Genomic DNA, 14,924 nt, shown 5'->3' with positions numbered 1-14,924 from the left:
GCACCATGTTCTAGATGTCCAGAGCAGTATGCGTCCAGATACCCCTATCTGTGCAATATTAAACAGAAACTGCCATATCTCTTCACAGTACGACTGTAGGTAAAAGTCCACTCATAGAAACTGTCATTCTGTAGAGACACATGTTTATCTGTGATGCCCTGTGCACACATATATGCAGTAGTGGAGGCTGGGTAAACTTGCAGAAATTAGATATAAACATACTGATCGATGAACTTGGCGAGTCAGAGCCAAACATGGCTCAGACCTCAGACCAGCGCTCAGCAAAATTACATGAGCAAACTGTATCAAGCCAGACAGACGGGGGTTGGTTACTAAACAGAGAGGTGGGTGCATTGGGTCAGGATGAACCAGTCCCATCTCCTTCCCATTCCCTCTGCTTGAGGGATTTTTAGGTCCTCCCAGGCCAAAAGGAAGAGCTGTTTTTCTCCTTAGTGATCCCTGTTCCTTCCTGGATTTGGGTGCTGACTGTGGTCTCTGGGTGGCTGACGGGCTGGGTACAGAGAATGGGGGGACGGTCTTCTGGAGGAGGGAACCACGGGGCTTGTCAGTCCTCTTCCCTACCGTGTTTGGCACAAACAGCCGCTTGGCACCTGTTATGGCACCTTGCTCATATGCACAAGAGGTGCTCCGTAACCACCTAGCCAGTGAACAGCAGTTTAACCAAAAGCTTTACTTTCCCCTTTCCTTTTCAAAATTTTTAGAATCAAATTTATTGAGATATAATTTACAGACATTAAGAAAGACCTAAAAGACTTTTGACAAATGTGTATACGTGTGTATACCACCGCGATTAAATATAAAAATGTTCATCATCCACAGAAGCTCCCTCAGTGCACTTAGCCACCGACCTCCACTCCTGGCCCCAGAAAACTATCAATTAGTTTTGCCTGACTTAGACTTTCCTGCAAAACAGCAGCTGGCTGCTTTTGCTCAGCATGTCTGAGGGTCACCCACGTTACTGCATGGGTCTGCAGTTTGTTCCTTTTCATTGCTGCATAGTATTCCACTGTCTGGAGAGACTGCAATCTATTCATCTGGGCACCCATTCAGTGACAACTGAGTTCTTTCCAGTTTTTGACCAACCGCGTGACTTCATTTTCCCAGAGCTGCAAGCCTGCTCAAGAGCTGTGCTCACTTCTCCCACTCAGGGCACACATGTGCCCGTGTTCCCACCTGCCAGTTGCTGTGTGCCATCAAACATCTGGATTTTTGTCAACCTCCTCTGAACCCCTCCCCCTCATTCGCTCTATGCCAGCCCCACCCGCCAGCAGCTCTTTATACGGGGTGGAAACTGATCTCTCAATCTGACATAATGAAACAGAGCAGGACAATATGGTCCTTGTGCCCGCCCCCACCATGGCCTCTGCCTGCCTTTTGCCTTTAGTCAAACTTGAGTCAAAGAACAAGTTTCCTCAGAGAAATGAGAAATGTGGAAACAAAGGAAAACAGTCAAAGAAGACTAAATAATAATAACGTAGTCATTAAGCACAGTCAAGGACCTTTAGTTCTTTCTCAAGGGCTGGGGATAATATTCTGAGTGTATCCTGTGAGCTGTCTTACAGATACCAAAGCACCAGGTGGCGAAGTTAACTACATGCTGACCAGACTGTTCCCAGGACTTGAGCTGCCTCAATTCTGAGAACTGACCGAAAAGAAATGGGAACAAGCACACCCCGCACCTGAAGATTAACTGTACGTACAACAACCAAGATGGTGCTGGTCAGACCACTGATGACCGATTTGAAGCTGGCTGTTAGAGATGACTGTGCTGTTTCTGCACGTGCCCCCCACCCCCGAATCTGTCTGTAAATGCTCTCACCCCCCGCTTGTCGATGGCGGCCGGGTGGGGGGTTGGCCTTTGCACAGATGTCTGCCACCCTCCCCCTACAGTTGCTGCCATCTGAAATAAAACAAACTTTCCTTTCCACCAACCTGGCCTGTTTATTGCCTTTTGAGCAGCAAGCAGCTGGACTCCCCGCACACCCCTCCTCCTTTCAGTAACAATAATGAACTGCAAATATTTCCTCCAGGTTATGAGGTTAGAACTTTACCCTCTGGGCCTCTGTTCCTTCCTTTGTAAAATGAGGAGGTTGGGCTAGACTAGCTCTACCTTCCCAGGCAGCTCATCTATGATCAGTATCCAAGGAAATAAGAAGCCATTTTGCCAATGTAAGCATTCCGTACTACCGCCCAGCCGTGACACGCGACTAGGAGCTCAGGGGGCACTGGCACAGCTGGCTTCGCTACTTTGTTTCCAAGAGGGCTCAGGTTTTGCATATTTTGGAGCAGGGCTTATCTCTCTACCCTCAGCTCGCATCCGTCTCCACCTTGGCCACTGAGCACGGCTACCTTTGCCCTTTTTCCTGAACACAAGCCTCTTTGCTACCTCAGGGCCTTTGCATGTGCTGGTCCTGGTTTTTATAATGCTCTTTCTCTAGCAAAAGCTGGTTCCTTTTTGTTTTGGGGGTCTTAGCTCAAAGATCACCTCCTCAGAGCCATCCCTGACCATTACCCAAAGTGTTCACCCCACCCCAACCCAGCTGTCCTGCCCCTGCTGTTTGTTCATCCTCTGGAGGACCCATGTTACTCATTCCCACCTCCCGAGACCAGAACGCGAGCCGCTGCCTCCCAGAGGGCAGCAGGAGTTTGCCTGTCTTCCTCAGTGACAGCCTTGGGACCCAAACAGTGCCTGCTGGGTTCCCTCATGGAGGCAGAATTGATGACCCACCTGACAGCACCACATAAAATCTCCACATTCTTGTCTTTGCACCATGTAATTTCTCATAGACTTACCACCATTCCTGTGTTTCAGTTTGGGCTATAAATCTTAGTGGGACTCTTTAGTTTCTTATAAATCAGGGACTCTGAGCTTTATAATTAATAGCTTCAGAAAAAGAAAACATCCTCTGAGGCAGAAGTTTCTTTACTTCCTGCTTCATCTTCAAGCAGCACGGCCTTTGAGAATCTTCTGAGAGCGGGGGAAGGTCCAGGGGTTCTTTAAGATACCAGATTAAAAATGAGTCCAAGGACTTGCCTGGTGGTCCAGTGGCTAGGGCTCCATGCTCTCAACACAGCGGGTCTGGGTTCAATCCCTGGTTGGAGAACTAGATCCCACAAACCACAATGAAGATCTGGTACAGCCAAATAAACAAAATTTTTAAGAAGAAATATTTAAAAAAATAAGTCCAGATGCATGATCAGAAACTCAGTGGGCAGATGTATATCTGAACTGAATATGTAAACCCTTGCCTTCTTTTTCTGTAATCACAAAAAAAGGTTTCACCACATTATTTGTATAAAAACAAACTTCTTGGAGCACCCAGTTCTTTGTGGCCCCCTACCCTGGGTCTCCAGGGGGGCTAACTCGTTGTCCAGTGAAGCTGCAATTTGTCTCAGGGCTGCAGTCTGGCTGGCTAGGTTACCCATTTCTTTCTCATTTCTCCTCTTTGGTAAAAATATTCAAAAATTCTTGACTCTTACAATTACTGTTTTTTGGGTTGTTTTTTTTTACCATGCCTTGAAGCTTGTGGGATCTCAGTTCCCTGACCAGGGATTGAACTTGGGGCCCCCTGCAGTGGAAGGGCAGTGTCCTAACCACTGGACCTCCAGGGAATTCCTGATTACTGTTACTTTAACTGACTGTTAGACCCTAAGCAGATCAGTGGTTCCCTAAGATTGGAGGTGGGAGGAGGGGATGGAAACAAAGAGGGCAGAGGAGACAGTGTAGGGTGAAATAACCGTTCTGTATCTTGACCATGATGGTGATTATAGGCGGCACACAAATGCCCAAAGGCATCAAACTGGGCACTTGACATTGGTAACGTTTATTATGTGTAAGCTATGCCTTAATAAATTAGAAAAAAAAGAGGGAAAACTTGTGTTAGAAAGACTGTGTTTCTGCACAAAGTAGGCACTTAATAAATGAAAAGAAGAATAATCATGACCACAGTTAAAATATGGTTTAATAATATTTTGAAGTGGGCTGAGTTTCTCCCAAGGTAAGTGTAATAATTTCATATAGCTTTAAATTAAATCTTGAGACGAAAAGGCTGATCTCACTAACATGTCTCTACTCAAATCCTCTCTCCTGCTTTTCAGCAGTACCCCAAATAACTCTGCATGTATGACCATCTATCTCATTATCAATGACAGCCAAAAAAAAAAATGTATGAGCTCTTTCAGAAGTTGTTTTTTTTTTTTAATATAAATTTATTTATTTTAATTGGAGGTTAATTACTTTACAATATTGTATTGGTTTTGCCATACATCTGTTTTTTCTTTTAAATTCTTTGAAGTCACCTATTCATTCCAACAGTTTTTAGAGTCATATGACAAAGGTCCATATAGTCAAAGCTATGGTTTTTCCATTAGTCACGTACGGATGTGAGAGCTGGACCATGAAGAAGGCTGACTGCCAAAGAACAGATGCTTTTGAACTGGTGTTGGAGAAGACCCTTGAGAGTCCCTTGGACTGCAAGGAGATCAAACCAGTCAATCCTAAAGGAAATCAACCCTGAATATTCATTGGAAGGACTGATGCTGAAGCTGAAGCTCCAATACATTGGCCACCTGATGCAAAGAGCTGACTCATTGGAAAAGACCCTGATGCTGGGAAAGATTGAGGGCAGAAGAGAAGGGGGTGACAGAGGATGAGATGGTTGGACAGCATCACCGACTCATCACATGAGTGTGAGCGAGCTCCGGGAGTTGGCGATGGACAGGAAGGCCTGTCGTGCTGCAGTCCACGGGGTGGCAGAGTCGGGCATGACTGAGTGACTCAACAACAACAACAACTATGTTCCAGGGACCATCCTGGGCGCAAATGATGTAATAGAAGCAGCAGAGTCCGTGTCCCGTGGGGGTTAACAGTCTAGACTAAATGATCTGTGACGGGCTGTAAAAATGATAAAGTTCTAAGTCAGAATAGGGCCTTTGTGGGACCTGGGAGTCCGAACTGGAAACTTTTGTGTTTTTTTAAAATCCCTACAGTAGGAGGTAGGGATTCCCTTTCGTTTTTCTCCAGATGGAAAGCCAAATGTCCCGACGCTAATGATTGAGTATGCCAGTTCTTCCTTAATGGATTGCTCATGCTACTTCTGTTGTTGCTTTATTTTGGGGTCTAAATAACCCAGATTTTCATCCAAATTCATTTCGGAAATACAGCAGATGGAGCCTTGTCAGATGAGTTAAATGACTCACTTGGGTGGACTTTTAACATCTAACCATGTTTCTTCACTCTGACTTTGAGATGAACAACCTGGAATGCTCTACGGTCAGGCCCTAGTTCATCTCTCTCCTTCAGTGCCCCAGACCAGAGGATCCCCCTGGTCCAGAGCCCAGTTCAGTTCAGTCCAGTCGTGTCCAACTCTTTGCGACCCCATAGACTGCAGCATGCCGTGCTTCCCTGTCTATCACCAACTCCCGGAGCTTACTCAAACTCATGTCTATCAAGTCAGTGATGCCATCCAACCGTGGGTCCGGAGCCCAGGCAGCACTGAAGGCCTACCTGCCTTTGCACAAGGAGGGGATCTTTTATTATATGCTGTTTTCATAGCATATAATAAAGGCAAGGCCACATCACCCACTGGACTGTCATTTTCCACTGCTCCCCCCCTCATCCTCAATGATTAACATACCAGCTGGAGGGGCACAGCCAGAGGGAGAAGACAATGATTCAACCATATATATACTTGAAACCTGGACCCTCTTTACCCAGCCCCCTACCAATGCTAACCCCTTGCATGTGTGCCCAATCACTCAGCCATGTCCGACTCTTTGCCACCCTTTGGACTGTAGCCCGCCAGGCTCCTCTGTCCGTGGCATTTTTAATGGCAACCCATTCCAGTACTCTTGCCTGGAGAATGCCATGGACAGAGGAGCCAGGCAGGCTATAGTCCATGGGATCACAAAGAGTTGGACAGGACTGTGCAGCTAACTTCCAATTTTCACTTTTATTTCACTATAATAAAAGTAGCAGAGAGACCCTGACCCCTGCCACTGCTTGAGTAAAATAACTTATAACTCATTTATCACAAATGCTTGGAGTTTGAGAAGGACACCTTGTTTGCACATCTTCCCTCTTGCCCACTCCCCACCATTCATCACCCCTTGAAATGAAAATTTCAACCCTGTAGAAGCAATCTCACCCCACTCCAGTACTCTTGCCTGGAGGATCCCATGGACGGAGGAGCCTGGTGGGCTGCAGTCCATGGGGTCGCTACGAGTCGGACACGACTGAGCGACTTCACTTTCACTTTTTGCTTTCATGCATTGGAGAAGGAAATGGCAACCCACTCCAGTGTTCTTGCCTGGAGAATCCCAGGGACAGGGGAGCCTGGTGGGCTGCCATCTATGGGGTCGCACAGAGTCAGACATGACTGAAGCAACTTAGCAGCAGCAGCAGCAGCAGCAGAAGCAATCTCAACCTCCTACCACAACCCCCAGCCCACTCCCACCAGTCACGCTGGCACATCTGAGTGCTTGATAAATGCACTGTAATTTAAATAAAATGGATAGGCATCTTCTTCTTCAGCATCTCTTTCTTTTGTCTCCCCAGGAACTTGGTATTTCGTTGGTCTGGTTATTTTTGAAGATCTATTACCCAAGTTCACAGGAACCCAGACAAAGCTCCAGATTCCGGCACGATTTCGAGGGCTCAGGGGCTGAAAGAAATCCAAGGCGACCCTTACGTTAGCAGTGCGTGGGCTGCCGGCTGGAGAGCTTGCAGGCGCCACACGTGGGCACGTGAGTCACAGCTCTCATCCTCCGCTCCCCTGCCTTCTGACCTCTCCTTATTAGGATGCCTTGCGGAGTTTCTGCCTCCCCAGGAGCTCCTCAGGCGGGAATTTCCAATTGTTTTAATCACCACCATTCATTATTCACCATTCATTAGTCACCTATCACAGGATATTATACAGATGCCCCTGTTACTCCTTCTCCCTGCCGGTCTCTGTCTTTGTAAGGGAGGCAGATGCAAGGAAGGGGATTCACCCGGGAAACACCAGGAAGTTACCTGTTCCCAGATGTGGCCAGTACAGGTTACAAGACTGCCAAATGTGATTGACGGTTTCTTAGATGGGTCAGAATCTGCTGCCTCTGGGTGTGGTTTCCTGGGAGACTCTGCTCTCATCCACTCTCTCTGTCCAAAGAAAATGAACAGAATGGCTCCCGGCCAGGGTCTGGGCTCAGCCCGGGCACCAGGAGACACATACGAAGACCCACGGGACGAATGCCTGGGAGGTTGAGAACTTGAACACAGGAGCCAGGCGGTACGACTGTGAATCAGCGTGACTGATCAGTTGCAGCCCGTGTGGGAGTCAGATTCCCAGGCAAGCCCATAAGGAGATAATCGCTTCTGGGGAAACAGCCCTGTCCTCTTTCGGGAAGATATCCCACTGCAGACCCACATCCTTCTCTCAGTGAGTCCACGGGGCCGATGGCTGGAGTTTGCTCCTCCACAGAGCAGACCCATGCTTTGCTGGCTGAGCATCAAATAAAGTGATGATTTGATTTTAGAGCCAGGTTTACAAAATTCAGCTTGTTAGACTGTAGATACTCACAGCACAAGAGGCAGAGGAAGAGACACCAGCAGAAGGCACGGGGTTCACCCTCCCACCCCGCACCCACCCCGCAGGTCACACCATCCCGATTCCTCCTGCCTCTACTCCTCAGGGCCGCAGTCCTCAACCTTTTTACACATGGGGGACCAGCTCCATGGAAGACAATTTTCCTACGGCTGCGGGTGAGGGGAGGGGATGGTTTTGGGATACTTCCAGTGTGTTACACTTATTGTGCACTTTATTTCTATTATTATTACATCAGCTCCCCCTCGGGTCATCAGGCATTGGATATTGGAAGTTGAGGACCCCTGCCTTATGGGAGGCGATTGCTGAATTCACAGAACTGAGTGTACGTTTGCCTGTCTGTCTGCCCCATGTGACCCCACCGGATAGTCAGCAACTTGAGGGCACCAAGGACGGTCAAGGTACTCTGAAGATGCTGAGGTCAGCTATGAACTGTCTCGGGGTGGTCAAGGAAGACTTCACAGAGCAGACTCAAGAGTGGGGTCTAGAAAAATGAGTAAGGGGTTTGCTTGCAGAGAAACGGGTGTCAGGAAAGATAGTGGAGGGAAAGGCAGGTGCAGCGCCACAGGTGTGAAGAAGGCTTCCTTGGAGCCACTCCAGGGAGTCTGGTTTGCCTAGAGAGTGGGTCGAGGAGGCTGGAGACAGAGGCAGGGGCCAGGCTTGGTTGTTGCCATGGAGTTCGGGCTTCACCCAGTGGGACTAGGATACCTTGGCAGTGTCGTGGTGAAAAGCTTGGATGCTAGAATCTGACTGCCTGGGATCAATTCCTGGCTTGGTACCATTTACCAGCTGTGTCCCGCTAGACAAATTCTTTACTTTCTCTGTGTCTTACTTTTCCTCCCTGCAAAGGGGCGCAATAATGGAATAGTTGTAAGGATTAAATGAGAAAGTACCTGCGAATTGCTTAGAACGGTGCCAGGTAGTCAACCAATGATGTTATTGTTGATATTAGTAATGATAGCTAGCACATTATAACCACTGGGGCAGTACTCGTGGGGCGTTGTTGAGGGTGAGAAGTAGAGAAACAACTGTTGCAGCAGCTTGGCTCTCAGTCTAGAGCCCAGAGTCCTGGCAGGGCTGGGCTGGGAGAGGGCAGCGCAGGTAAGGTGCCTAGGGGCAAACCATCACACTCAGGGTTGTGCAAGGGTGAGTGCTTCCTTACATTTTCCACACCTCCCCTGCCCTGGCCTAGCCCTGCCCAGCTATTATTAAGGTCCTTCCACGTGTGTTGATTCATTCGAATTCAGCATCCCTTTGAGGCTCAGAGAAGTGACCTCATGTCCCTGTCTGCTGAGCTCAGGAGGCAACTGGGAGATTCTGGTTTGACCTCCGCACACTTGCCCTCCCCACCCCCCAGGTACCACATTGAGCTGTCCTCCGGGAAGTTGCCAAAGCTGGCGGAATCAACCAGCAGGAGGGGAGGAAGTACTTGTGATCAAGTACGTGTAGCTGTTGGCTGACACCAAGGGCCTGAGCATGGGTACCAACATAACCCATCAGAACAGGGCCTGTTTTGGGAGCGAGTGCCAGACTCTCACACCACCAAAGTTAAAGTGTTATTAATCCAGTGGACCTGGGGCTGCACGGCCTGCAAGCTGTGGAGGAAGAACTGGTGTAGCCACCCTAAATCTCTTTGGCGTGGCCTTGGCCAGGTCTGTTCACGGACTGGCAAACCAAGGGGAAAGTCTCACCAACAGCAGGAAGATCAGCCATCTTCCGGCCTGGAAATAGTTAATTTCCCACATTCACATCCAAAAGGAGTGCAAGGGAAGTTGCTGTTTCACAAACTAACCAGTCTTCCTTGGATGAGAAGCCTTTGGAGTCTAGATACCAGGCCAGCCTTCAGAATAACAATGAGTACTTAATACACGCAGGATCTGTGCTTGCACTTGATAAAATGCCCACAGCCACCCCACAGAGCAGGTTCGAACGTTAACCCGCATTTTAAAGATGACAAAGCCGAGGCTCAGAGAGGTCAAGGAACTTGCCCAGGCACGTGTGATTAGTAAGAGGCAGGGCCAGGTTGCAGCCTGACATCAGAGCCTAGCACATGAACACTGGCTCATGGCAGACCCAGCCCTGCCCAGAGAATTCCACACACGGCCAGCCAGGGGCCTGGTGATGGGCACAGTCTACTCTCTCCAAGCGAAATGGAATGAAACATTTTTCAGTGGCTGGCTTGCTAGAGACTCTTCAGGCTATCAAAAGGGACAGGCATTTCTTTAAAATAGTTAAACAGGCACTTTGTTTCAAAATCATTTGCAAATGTGGCTCTGGATTTAAACTGAAAGTTGACAGTTCCCCGGAATTCAAAATGTTTGGGGTGCGGTTCTTCTGTGTGATTTTTTTTTTTTTTTGGCAGTGACTCTAGACAAGGACCTGAGAAAAGGGAACCTGGCGTGTTGAGACGTGGGTGGCTTTGTGAGGCTTGCCCAGGGGCCGTGGGCATGGGAGGCTAGTGGCTGAGTTAGTGGCAGACAAAAAGCAGCCATCATTCTGGAACGAAGCATTGGGTGTACAGGGCTAGTGCCAGGTCTTGGAAGAAAAGCATCTGCAGAAACCCAGGCTGGAGAGGCTCACTTCTGCAGGCCACTGTCAGTGGGACTCATGGGCGAAATCACACCTATGTTTAAGGAGAGTTCCCCAAACCCCCGCTACCGAATCTCCTTCCTCTTTACTTGGCCTTCAATCTCAACCCAGACCTCTGGTTAGCTGGGGAGGAAATACCTTCTCCTGGTAGGAGACTCCCACCTGTCCTTCCAGGCATCAGAGCTGTAAAGCTGCTCCCTCATGCACTGGCTCAGAAACCAGGCAGGGCCTGATGGAGAAGGCACCCCCCGCCCCACCCCAACCCTGTCCCCCTCGCCACTCCACCCACCTTATTCCCTGGGTTGGTGTGGGAAAACCAGCCTCTTACAAGTAGAGGGCAAATCTTTCCTCATCCTCTTTCTCGGAGTGCCCACACACACAGCATCCCCACGGAGAGGCTGAGTGGGTCCTCCCACGTGGCTCAGCAGTAAAGGATCTGCCTGCAACACAGGAGATATGGGTTCAATCCCTGGGTTGGGAAGATCCCCTGGAGAAGGCAATGGCAACACACGCCAGTATTCTTGCCTGAAAAATCCCATGGACAGAGGACCCTGACGGGCTACAGTCCATGGAGGTCGCAGCTGCTGGTAAGTCGCTTCAGTTGTGTCCGACTCTGTGCGACCCCATAGACGGCAGCCCACCAGGCTCCCTCGTCCCTGGGATTCTCTAGGCAAGAACACTGGAGTGGGTTGCCATTTCCTTCTCCAGTGCATGAAAGTGAAAAGTGAAAGTGAAGTCGCTCAGTCGTGTCCGACTCTTAGCGACCCCATGGATTGCAGCCTACCAGGCTCCTCCATCCATGGGATTTTCCAGGCAAGAGTACTGGAGTGGGGTGCCATTGGGGTCGCAGAGTCAGACACAAATGAGTGGCTGAGCACACACGTGGTCGTCGGGCCGGGGCTGGGGAATGCTTCAGGCTATTGTTGGAAGTCTGGAGGGACGGGAGGCCACAGGACAGGGCCTCATTTCAGCCCCCAAAAGCAACTGAAGAATTCGCCAGCCATTCTGACAGGGAAAGAGTGAAGGGACAAAACCGGTTATTAAATAGTTACTCCCACTAGGGGATTATAAGTAGGAAAAATATGGAGACCCCTGTGAGTTAATGATGACTCAAGAGAGCTGGTTTGCTTAACCACAAAACCAAGCAGGCTTGCTTGGCAGCAGAACCATTCAGCAGAAGCATAAGACGTGCCCCCAGACAATGAAACAATGGCGCCAGGGAGCCCCACATCCTGCCCAGTGAGCTCAGTAAGTTAGGACACGCTCTTTGCACACACACACACAAAAACAATTTGTGGACCAAGCTTGACCATGTAGGGACAAGAAAACTCCCCTGCTCAACTTGGAGGAGGAGCTGATGATGGAAGCATAATGTCTACTCAAGAAAGATAAAGAAGTTCTCCTCCTCCCCGCTTTTCCTTTGATTATAAAAAACCGTAGCCCAGTAAGTTCTCAGGGCACGGCATTTCTCGCCCATCCCCTTGTAAACCTCACATCCTGTTCTAACAAATCACTTCTTATTTATCACTTTTTGTGCTTCTCTGGTGGCTCAGATGCTCAAGAATCTGCCTACAATGCAAGAGACCGGGGTTCGATCCCTGGGTTGGGAAGATCTCCTGGAGAAGGAGGGTTACAGTCCGTAGAGTCGCAAAGAATCAGACACAACTGAGCGCCTAACACTTTCACTCACCTATCACTTTGCTCTCCCCGAATTCTTCTCTGTGATGAGACATAAAGGACTATGGAACCAGAGCTCTCTGGAGCTCCTGGAAACGACACAGATGGTTTCAATGCCAGCACAGGAGCTTCCCAGACTCCTTAAAGAAGAGGGCCACACTTTAAGCCCATACACTAAACACTGCAATCATCAGTCAGTACACCAGGAAGGACTGGACATCGACCACAGTTATAAACAAAGGGCCTGGGGGTGACCAAGAACAACCTCACACCAGGGTGGAACTGCCCTGGCGTGGGGCGGCGGCAGGGGTCAGGGCAATGAAGAAGCCGCAGGAGGAGGGCCAGGGCATGCACAAGAGACTCGGAAGGCCCAAAGACAACTGGTGCTGCAGCCGTTTTGTTCTTTGACAGATCCTGCCTCGGGTTCATTTGTACAAACAGCAGAGGAGCGGTGACATGCAGACAGCAGCAGCAGGGGGATCACACCCGCCCTCCTGTCCTCACACTGGCAGATAAAGGCCTCTGTGCTGTGCTATGTCGCTGCAGTCATGCCCGACTCTTTGGGAACCCGTGGGCTGTGGCCCACCAGGCTCCTCTGTCCATGGGATTCTCTGGGCAAGCTACTGGGGCGGGTTGCCATTTCCTTCTCCAGGCCTCTACTCTGGAACCTTTGTGGGTGCCTGGGCACCTTTGGGAACCAGAGTATGAGCCGCAGGCGCAGCTGCCAGTGACTGGGCATTGGTGTGAGCCTTGGCCCGGGACTTTGGCCGGCAGAGCCTGAGACTCTTGGCAATGTGGGCACAAGCATGTTTCCTGGGCTAGGGGTGAGCAATGTAGGTAAGCTGACTAAGCGTGCAGCAGCCACCCTTTGGGGTCTTGGACTTGACCTCCTTGGACTTCGTGAGAGCCTCCACAGCCTCAGCACATGCACTCATGGCCTTGGCACTGTGGGCCAGCATCTTCTTCAGGCCCTTCTTCCTGTGCTTCTTGGCCAAGTGCATGTTCCTCAGGAAGTGGGGGTCCACCCCCTTAAGAGATTCACATCATTGTGATAGGGGCTGCTTGATGCCATTTCTGTGCCATTTTCAGGACTGGTTGTGGGTAGTATAGTTCTTACACTTAGCCACGTCCGCACCGGGGCCCAGGGATCCCAAAGCATCTGGGACTGGAAGGGCGGTGCTGCCTTTGTAAGAAGGCTGACTGTGGCCGCGTGCCTCCAGGGAATGGCGAGCTCGGTCCAGGCCAGGTGCAGGCATACAGAGATGCACAAGGCTGGGCCCAGCCTGTGGAGTCACATCCACAGACTTCAGAGCTCAAAGGACATCATGTTCTCATCTGCTCAGTGAAAGAAACCCACAGTTCCCATTATAAACCAGTTTACTATTTTCATATCTCTTAGAACAATCATGGACACAATAAAATAAACCTCAAAGAGCAATGTTAAAAGGAACCTTGTGCATTCTCGGTCAATACTTGTTGAATTGTTTAGCAAAACAGAGGACCGTGGTGTCCACGCATTCATTTCCTCCTCTTAATTCCTGAATTCCTTAGGAGAGAAGTTTATATTCAGTGATGCACGTTCATTGTCTAAAGTAACTAAATGATTCTCCAATGTAGATACTAGCGATAGGCTGTTTCCAGGGCTTGTGCTTTGAATTATTTATGTTTTTAAGTGATGATGGGTTTGCAGTTCAGTTCAGTTCAGTTCAGTCGCTCAGTCGTGTCTGACTCTTTGCAACCCCATGAATCGCAGCACGCCAGGCCTCCCTGTCCGTCACCAACTCCCGGAGTTCACTCAGACTCACGTCCATCGAGTCAGTGATGCCATCCAGCCATCTCATCCTCTGTCATCCCCTTCTTCTCCTGCCCCCAAACCCTCCCAGCATCAGAGTCTTTTCCAATGAGTCAACTCTTCACATGAGGTGGCCAAAGTACTGGAGTTTCAGCTTTAGCATCATTCCTTCCAAAGAAATCCCAGGGCTGATCTCCTTTAGAATGGACTGGTTGGATCTCCTTGCTGTCCAAGGGACTCTCAAGAGTCTTCTCCAACACCACAGTTCAAAAGCATCAATTCTTCAGCACTCAGCTTTCTTCACAGTCCAACTCTCACATCCATACATGACCACAGGAAAAAACCATAGCCTTGACTAGACAGACCTTTGTTGGCAAAGTAATGTCTCTGGTTTTGAATATGCTATCTAGGTTGGTCATAACTTTCCTTCCAAGGAGTAAGCGTCTTTTAATTTCATGGTAGCAGTCACCATCTGCAGTGATTTTGGAGCCCCAAAAAAGAAAGTCTGACACTGTTTCCACTGTTTCCCCATCTATTTCCCATGAAGTGATGGGACCGGATGCCATGATCTTCATTTTCTGAATGTTGCGCTTTAAGCCAACTTTTTCACTTTCCACTTTCACTTTCATCAAGAGGCTTTTTAGTTCCTCTTCACTTTCTGCCATAGGGTGGTGTCATCTGCATATCTGAGGTTATTGAGATTTCTCCCAGCAATCTTGATTCCAGCTTGTGTTTCTTCCAGTCCAGTGTTTTTCATGATGTACTCTGCATATAAGTTACATAAGCAGGGTGACAATATACAGCCTTGACGTATTCCTTTTCCTATTTGGAACCAGTCTGTTGTTCCATGTCCAGTTCTAACTGTTGCTTCCTGACCTGCATACAAATTTCTCAAGAGGCAGGTCAGGTGGTCTGGTATTCCCATCTCTTTCAGAATTTCCCACAGTTTATTGTGATCCACACAGTCAAAGGCTTTGGCATAGTCAATAAAGCAGAAATAGATGTTTTTCTGGAACTCTCTTGCTTTTTCCATGATCCAGTGGATGTTGGCAATTTGACCTCTGGTTCCTCTGCCTTTTCTAAAACCAGCTTGAACATCAGGAAGTTCACGGTTCACATATTGCTGAAGCCTGGCTTGGAGAATTTTGAGCATTACTTTACTAGCGTGTGAGATGTTCATTACCTGGCTTTAAATCCTTTTTTATTTATCTTTGCTTATTTACTTGGCTGGGGCTTAGCTACAGCACACAGAATCTTTGTTG

General features: G+C 48.9%; 1 protein-coding gene and 1 long non-coding RNA gene across 2 annotated transcripts in view; both read right to left on the bottom strand.

The window, feature by feature from the left end:
* The window catches only part of CDCP1 (CUB domain containing protein 1), a 56,343-nt gene that overhangs the window by 30,570 nt on the left and 10,849 nt on the right, over positions 1 to 14,924 (bottom strand).
* Positions 3,700 to 10,735, bottom strand: LOC138984641 (uncharacterized). Its single transcript, XR_011461882.1, has 3 exons — positions 10,483 to 10,735; positions 7,034 to 7,159; positions 3,700 to 6,683 (listed from the first exon to the last, which is right to left on the bottom strand). It is a non-coding gene; the product is annotated as an uncharacterized lncRNA (long non-coding RNA).

Source organism: Bos mutus, chromosome 22 (assembly GCF_027580195.1).
Source record: "Bos mutus isolate GX-2022 chromosome 22, NWIPB_WYAK_1.1, whole genome shotgun sequence".
Lineage (NCBI taxonomy): Eukaryota > Metazoa > Chordata > Mammalia > Artiodactyla > Bovidae > Bos > Bos mutus.
This window is presented reverse-complemented; position numbering and strand designations above follow the sequence as displayed.